Source organism: Notechis scutatus, chromosome 3 (genome assembly GCF_049901735.1).
Source record: "Notechis scutatus isolate UNSWTSFEM ecotype Mainland chromosome 3, rNotScu1.2, whole genome shotgun sequence".
Lineage (NCBI taxonomy): Eukaryota > Metazoa > Chordata > Lepidosauria > Squamata > Elapidae > Notechis > Notechis scutatus.
This window is the reverse complement of record NC_142011.1, coordinates 35559103-35567400: the sequence shown is the minus strand read 5'-3', so window position 1 is coordinate 35567400 and position 8298 is coordinate 35559103.

The window sequence follows — 8298 nt, the reverse complement described above, 5'->3', positions numbered from 1 at the left end:
GTATATATATGAGTAGGTAAGACCTCTACAGTAAGTTAGAACTGACTTGAAGACTGAAGAATTATTGTATTAAATCATAACACTCCAATGAAACATCACATCTGAACTCAAACTGGAGCCTTCTGCATTTTTTATTCTTGCATCCCAAATAATCCAAGCAAACTTTTAACAAAATCCATCCAAGAACCAGTATTTACACCTCAAGTATTTTCATATGACTTGAGAAAAGCTATGCGTTGACTTTTATAAATATGGTTAATAAAGTGCCTCAGACAACATTCTTGGCCAGAAATTAATATAATATACCTACTAAATAATTATACTTGTCTCTAAACAAGATGTTAGACCAGACTCAACATTTCAAAGGCTTGGCTATGAATCACCAAAGAGAGAAGCCTTGGAGTTTACCTTTTAGCACTTCTCTGAGATAAGAAACAAGCAAAACATGTTATGAATGAATACACTGGATGAAGCCAGAGTCCCACGTATGTTTAATCTCTGTTCTCCAGCAAAGAGGTGAAATATAGAAGAGGCAAGTAAACTCAGGAAAGAATAATTGTCCCACTCACCTCTTGGAAAGAGGTTTTTTTTTTACAGCCTATCTATGTTCTGAAGGCTCTGTCTATGACTGCTCTTAATACCTATTGTCCTTTTGGACTTTGAGTAATTATAGTTCTCAGTTGCTGTTTGTCAATTTCCTGGTCTTTGCAGATTAATTCCAGCCTGCTGCCAGACAAGATTTCTTACCAGGAACTCAAACATGGACACACACTCTCTTTTTTAACAGCTTATGTTGATAATCAAAAATTGCAAACTAAAATAATTTCATCTTTCATAATTTCATCAGACCAACCAAGAATAATACCCCAATCAAGGAACTGCCAAACAAGTTAACAGGAATTAGCCCAATCAAAGAATCTCTAAAACCACTCCCATCAACGTTGACAGGGCATGCCACCAGAATATAAATTGAATGCAAACCCCACTGCTTACGGGAACTGATAATGTTACCAAATCTGGGTAATGAAGTGTCTACAAGTAAACAACCAACCTCGGAGGCACCAAGGGCCTCTCATTTCACTCTGAGGTAGAAATATTCTCCTTTATCAATTTCATCTTTCTTAACTGAGTGCATTTACTTGTAATCTGGAATTTAAAGGGATAATTTTAATGTTTTTTTCCTTGTGCAATCTATGTTTGTTTCCAGTTGAACATTTCCCTGCTAAAGTACTTCCTCTTTCTGTGAGTAATTGTTCTTACCTGTAACCTAAAATCTAAAGGCAAACATTTTCTTTCTTCTCTCCTGATGAAAACCTACGTCAGTAGGATGAGGAAGGATGTATTTTCACTTATAACATGAAGCTCTTCTTCCTTCTTTTCTTCCCCGATAGACAGAGACTACCCTCCTGAAATTAAGATTTATAGATTTCTCTTCAAATGGTTGGTCTCCTGAGTGAGTTATTGTAATTGGTAGAATTTTTTTTAAGGTTAGGGTTTATTGTGATCTAGCCCCTTGTCCTCATACTTATTCATATACTTAAGAGCAGTTGCACTGATAGCATTAAGGATTATTCTTTGCAGCCTTTTATGTCTTAGTCATGCATTTATACCATTGCATAGAAAGTTGAACAAACCTATGGAAGGATTAAATTTTTTTAGGTAATTTGCTTTTTTAATTGTGTAAATTCCAAATTTCCTGTTTATGGAGGGAAATGTCCATTTCATTTATGTATATTGTCAACTTCTAGAGTTGCTCTAGATATGACTTCTAAATTATTAAATTTGATTCTATTGCCTTTTATTTATGTGGCATTGTATTATCCTCTAATGAAATTGCCTTGCTTTATTCCTTTGTTAATTTTTAGCTACGTTTTTGCTTGTTTTGACTCTAATACTTTCAATATTATTGAAAGTAATTATCTCCACTCATTTCAACATAGTTTTACGATTGGTTTGGGACAGAAATAAATGGTTTTCTTAATGTAGTGACTTTTGCGAGGAGCAATATAAATCAGGGGTCGCCAACCTTTTGGACCTCAGGGACCACCAAACTCATATTTTTAAATCCCAGGGACCACTAACTGGTTCTGTGGGCATGGCCTAATTTGTGAGTGTGGCTTGGTGGTCATGTGACTGGCTGGGCATGGCTTGTATGTAAATATTATAAATATTTATATAAATATTGAATTTTTTATTAAAAAAGAGCAACTTTTACCCAAAATCAGGCAAAGCAAGCAGGCAGATTGAGTTGCTCACAGAATCATTCAGTGATCTATCTGCCATCGGCTAGCTCAGTCTCTCAAATTTGCTTGTCTGCACTGAATAATAGAACCTTCAGTCCTAAGGGAGGTTCGGCTGTGCTTAAAAGCAGAGCCCAAGATCTAAAGACTAGCTAGAAACCAAGAAATCCAACCATTTCCTGCTTCCTAACTAATCTAAATCTCCCGGCACAGCAGAACACCTGATGATCGGAAAAAGGAAAAATAGCAATTTAGCAGGCAAGTTTGCTGGGTAAGGAGTGAGTGGGCGGGGAGGGTTCCCACGGGCCATGTGGGCGGCACAGCCTTGTGTTTCTGTGCAGCCTGGAGTAATTGCTTTGGGGGGGATCCTCCAGGGGTGACATTTCTCTGTGGCCCACCAAAATTTTCTCACGACCCACCAATGGGCCACACCCACCAGTTGGCTACTGCTGATATAGATCACAGTTCTGTTGGTCTCCTATCATTTTTAATACTATCAGGTACGGCATCTTAGTAAGCAGCCTTGATAAGAAGGAACATTCACTTTGGCAGGAGCCTGAAGGTTCTAAAGATGTCTCTTCCCATATAAATTATTGCTAGATCACTGCCTATCATCTGTGAAATCTAGAGTGTCACTCTACTGAAGTGATTCAACATCTCAACTTTCAGTCCATAGAATGACCTTTTTCATCAATGTGTGAGAAGTGTGGCCAAAGATTTGAAAATACTCAGTAAGTTAATATGTAACACATACTAGCAAAGGACTGAATTCTCTAAGGAGGTTGGTATTTTAATGATTAAATATTTCTTCTTGACTGAATAACAGAAATTACTTCAGAATTTTAAAAAAATCAATAATTTTGCACTGTTACAGAGGTTTTGGAACAAAACTCAGCCTCTGATTCGTCATGAAAAAGTATTGCTAACTGAAAGTACCTGTGTTACCTTGGCGAACATATTGCAGTTATATTTCATATTTGCTTTGTTTTAAAATGTAAGAAATATCTCAGCATCAATTGTGTCATCTTGGTGTTCCCCAATTGAGTTAAGGACTCTTTCAGGAAGCTTTATGACTATTTAACTGCAAGAGGAAGTATTTTCAAAACCAGATAATGATAAAAATATAAATAAAAATGGTTAATTACCTAAATATAGGAAACCAGACTTTAAAGAGAAGTACCTGTCTAGAGGGTGATATTACTGACTCCAGTCCTTTGGTGCTACAATAAAGGACATGTGTTTGTGTTAACTTTTAGTCATAGGTTTTGTGTGTATTATATTTTTTAATGAGCCAAGTATTTCATTACCTTGACATACCCTGCCAGTTATGCCCAGCAAAGACATTCCAAAACCAAGATAGTACTCTGGGCAGGGCATCCTAATAATTTTATTTATTGTTTAATGTTGCTTTGAAGATTGGACCGGATCTAGAATTTCAGATATGCACAGTGGAAAGGTGGGGGAGAAGGAGGGAATACTTATTACTTTAGTTTCCCAAATTAATTCTTTGTTAGGGCAACATTTTAGAAGGAAGATTTTTGGATTCTACTCCTGATTCCCAGTTAAAAGCAAGTAACCTCAGATCCATGAATTTACACTTGGATTACATGACCAGGATAGATAAACAAATAGATATATAGATAAAGGTTACAGAGCTGGAACAGAAATCCCTGCAGAAAACATGGCTTTAATTCAAACAGTATCAAGCATTTGTTTTCACCAAAATTACCACATAATAGCAACCCATTTCCTAGGCTATTTTTAAGATCTGTACTTTGTCATTTTATTCTGTCTTTTAAACTTCCATGTGTTTAACCTAAGAAAAAGTCTGCCACTCTCATTTTTTTCTAACCTGGCAATCCACTACTATTCACTGAGAACAAATGATGACCATATCACATTGGATGTCTTTTTACAGTGAATATGTTCTTTGATTCTGGTCACTTTAGTTGACAATAATCAGATTATGTTTGAGGTCTTCCTTATACATTACATTTTTGTCCTCGAGAACACAACAAACAAGAACCAACTTAAGGCAATTGTTTTGTGCAGTTGCATGAAGAATTGGGGCACTGAGATGGTAACCTACTTCCACTTATTAAAATTTGGAGTATTTTTCCGAATAAGACTAGAACTGTGATTTGGCTCTAATTAAAAATAATACTTTACTGGTACATGTGAAACATTTAACTAGCAATTCAGAACTCCAAAGAAGAATCCAGTTTTTAATGATACCGGGCTCAGAATTGATAATGAAATACTCTTTCTAGGATTTATTTTATTCAAGGTATTCCATAATTCTGCCACCTAAATAGCTTGGGATACATCAGGCACAAAGAATCAGAAACAACACAATGAGCTAATCAGGGTGGTATATTTATTGCTACTCACCCTCTGACAGGAATTTTGCCAGACTAATGCACTCACTACAGAAACTACTAGATAAACACTGAAAAGCTTTAGGGCAAATCACCTTTCAGCCACTTCCTCCCCGTCAGTAATTCGAGGCTAGTTAGCCATTCCATTCCTCCCCTCAACTCAGGATTAGTATTATGCTAGGCTCACATATCACTCAAAGCTATGATTATTTAACCATAGTTGACCAAATTAAGAGTTAGCTAATTACTTTCCAGTACTTTGTGGTGTGTGAAATAAGCATGTTGCCCCATTCTAATATTTATCTACATTATCTTTTACTGTTGCCTATGAAAATGTGCTTGTTTGGCTCTTTTTGTTTACAAGAATCTTATACGTATGCTAACTTTTCTTAAATTAGTTAACCAGGAATAGGTATATAAGCTAATACTGTATATACCTAGTGAAGTGCACCAGTTTTGATCAGCTGCAGGCAATACACATTGCCTGCTCAAGGAAATCAAAGATACCTGGGAACAAATGGGCCAAATATTAGTTATGGACCTGGAGGATCAAAGTTCACGTCCACCCTGTCATATAATATTCTTGGGATACTTAGGGCTGCTCTCTTCCTCTCAGCCCAGCCTACCTCATATAGTTGTATAGAAAACTTGGGAGATAATGCTCCTTTGAACTCTTGGAGAATATTGATTAATATAATAAATCTAATTAGTTCTCCTAATTTACCAGAGTCAGTTTGGTAAAGTGGCTATGGCATCAGGCTAGAAAGAGGGAGAATGGTAATTCTAGTCCTGTCTTAGGGACAAAGGTAGCTGGGTAGCCTTGGGCCAGTTATTTTCTCTTAGCCCTAGGGAAAAAGGCAATGGCAAACCACTTCTGAAAAATCTTGCCAAGAAAACTGCAAGGACTCATTCACGGAGTCTGTGAGAATTGGACACAATTGAATAGAAGAGGAAATGGTTTTATCATATTCAAAATGCTTAGTATAGTTCTGCTTTCCGGTATACTGAGGCTCTTGTGCATATTATCATATAGCCTGTGTTCATGGGTAATACAACAAAAGGCAAGGAAAGTGAAATATGGCCCATTTTTTCCTTCTGTACATATTCAGTCAAGATATTTGTGTGCAACTTTGTGAGCTTTATACAGATAGTTCTCAACTTACAAGAGTTTGTTTAGTGACTGCTCGAAGCTACAATGGCACTGAAAAAATAACTTACGATTGTTTTTCACATTTATGACCATTGCAGCATCTCCATGGTTACATGATCAAAATTCAGATGCTTGGCAACTGACTCGTATTTATGATGGTTGCAGTATTCCATTGTCATGTGATCATTTTTTGCGACCCTCTGACAAGCAAAGTCAACGGGGAAGTCAGATTCATTCAATAACTATGTTACTAATTTAACTGCAGTGATTTACTTAACAACTGTGGCAATAAAGGTCATAAAATGGGGCAAAACTCACTTAACAACTCTCATGCTCAGCAGCAGAAATCTTGGGGTTTTTTTTGGGGGGGGGGGTGAGCAGGAAAATTCTGTAATTATTTTGGAACTAAAGCACTTGTAATCAGAATCCCAATCCATATAATACAAGAGATACCGTTCATATACAATCTAAAGCCAAGCATTCAAATTTCAGGAAATCTTAAGCGCTGTATGTTCCCAGGTGTAGGAAAGAAACTTCAAGGATTTTGGTTACAGAGTTGATATACCGTATTTGCCGGCGTATAAGACGACTTTTTTGCCCTGAAAAAGATGCCTCCAAGTGGGGGGGTCGTCTTATACGGCGAGTATATAACAAAGGTCGTCTTATACGCCGGCAAATATGTTGTTGTCACTCGGTGCAAGAGCGACAGGGGCGGAGCTCCGCAACTTGCGAAGCCCCTTCAAGCCCAGCCGGAGTCTCTCTTCCTCCTCCTCCCCCACCCACCCACCCACCCACTCCGCTCGTGCGAGCGGACAGGCAGGCTCCAGGCTTTGCCCCCATCCCTCACCTCCTTCCATCCCCCTCCACCCCCCAGTGGCAGAAACTTCGCCGCACGTGGGGACGAGTGGAGGGGTGGGAGAGCAGCGACGCAGCTCAAAGCTGAGAAAGCGCCATCCTTGCTTTTGTGCTTCGGGAAGAGTTCGTGTTTTTGTTTTTTTGTTTTTCTCCCAGGAATGGGATGCTGCTCGTGCGATTTTCTTTGGGAATTTTTCTCTTCCCGGTTTCAGCCTTTGCTCGAATCCCCCCCATTCACTTCTGGAAAGGATGCTTGTGTAACTCTTTTCCTAAGCGTTGCTGGGGTGGAGGGGGGGGGCAGTGTGCAGCGTGAGCGAGAGGCTCTTTTCCTTTCTCCCTGAGCGCAAAACCGTCTGCCTTCTTCTCTCTTGGACGGACCGAGCAAGGCTAATAAGATAATAATAAGATAAGATCCTAAGCGCGTTGTGGAAACAGATCTGGATCTCATTGGAGAAAGGTAGCAAATGAATGAACTGGACTTTTGGCAAGTCTCGGGGTAGGAACTCGACGCTTTCTGGAAAGTTAGTGAGCAGGAAAATAGACATCCTTTCCGCTTTCTCCCAGCGTGGGTATTTCATTATCCCTCCCTGTAAGAAGTAACAACCACAAAGCCAAGGGAAAAAACGATGCGCAGGAAAAAGCCACAGTAGGAAGCAAAGATTTCTCCCCCCCCCACCCTCTCTCTCTGAAATAATTAATGTCGCAATCAGTGTGGTGCACCCTTGGAGACAAATTGGTTGGGGAGGTGGAAAGATATTAAGAAACAACTCGACTGTTTTTCGTCCAGTTTTATTTTTATTTATTTATTTTCCCCTGAAAAAAGCAGATCGCAAAGAAAGGGAGAGGAATTGAGTGCCAGCCTGAGAAAGGCGAAGCTGCCTCTCTAAAGCATTTTGGTGGCTTTGTAAGTTTGGGGGAAAGGGACGGGGGTGTCAATCAAGAATTATATCCAGAATACCCCAAGTGTTACAACTTACCGTATTTGCCGGCGTATGACTTTTTTGCCCTGAAAAACATGCCTCCAAGTGGGGGGGTCGTCTTATACGGCGAGTATATAACAAACTCTATATTTTGAGTGGAAATGTTGGGGGCTCGTCTTATACGCCCAGTCGTCTTATACGCCGGCAAATACGGTACCTATTTTTTGTTGAACTTGTAGCACACCTTTTGTCCAACAATTCAAGCCTGCATAGATTCCTTTTCCAAATTTTCCCTACTTCAATTCTGTGTAATAGACTAAAATAAGAGAGAGTTCCTGGCCCAAAGTCACCCACTGAATTTTCATGATGGTGGACTTGAATTTGAATTTTCTATGTCCTAGTGCAACATTTTAAACTACTATGCTTAACTGTTCATAAATTGTTCCAAGACTGGTGCACCTCAAGCCACTTCAATGTTTACCGGCACCAGCTAAAGAAGTCAACTCTAAACATAGAAAGGGAAATATTTTAATTAATATCCACATTAAGAATTAATGTATTCAATTTGTTCATTTTTTCTGTGAATTCACAGAGCAACAAGAGACACAGTAAATTTATTTTGGTTCTTCATTTATATTAAAAAAATTAATCAGCTGATCCTTACACAGCTAAGCCTTGTTTTATAAATATAATACAACCATAATAAATTGCAAGTATTAGTCTCACATATCCTCTGCATAACATTTCATAGCTGT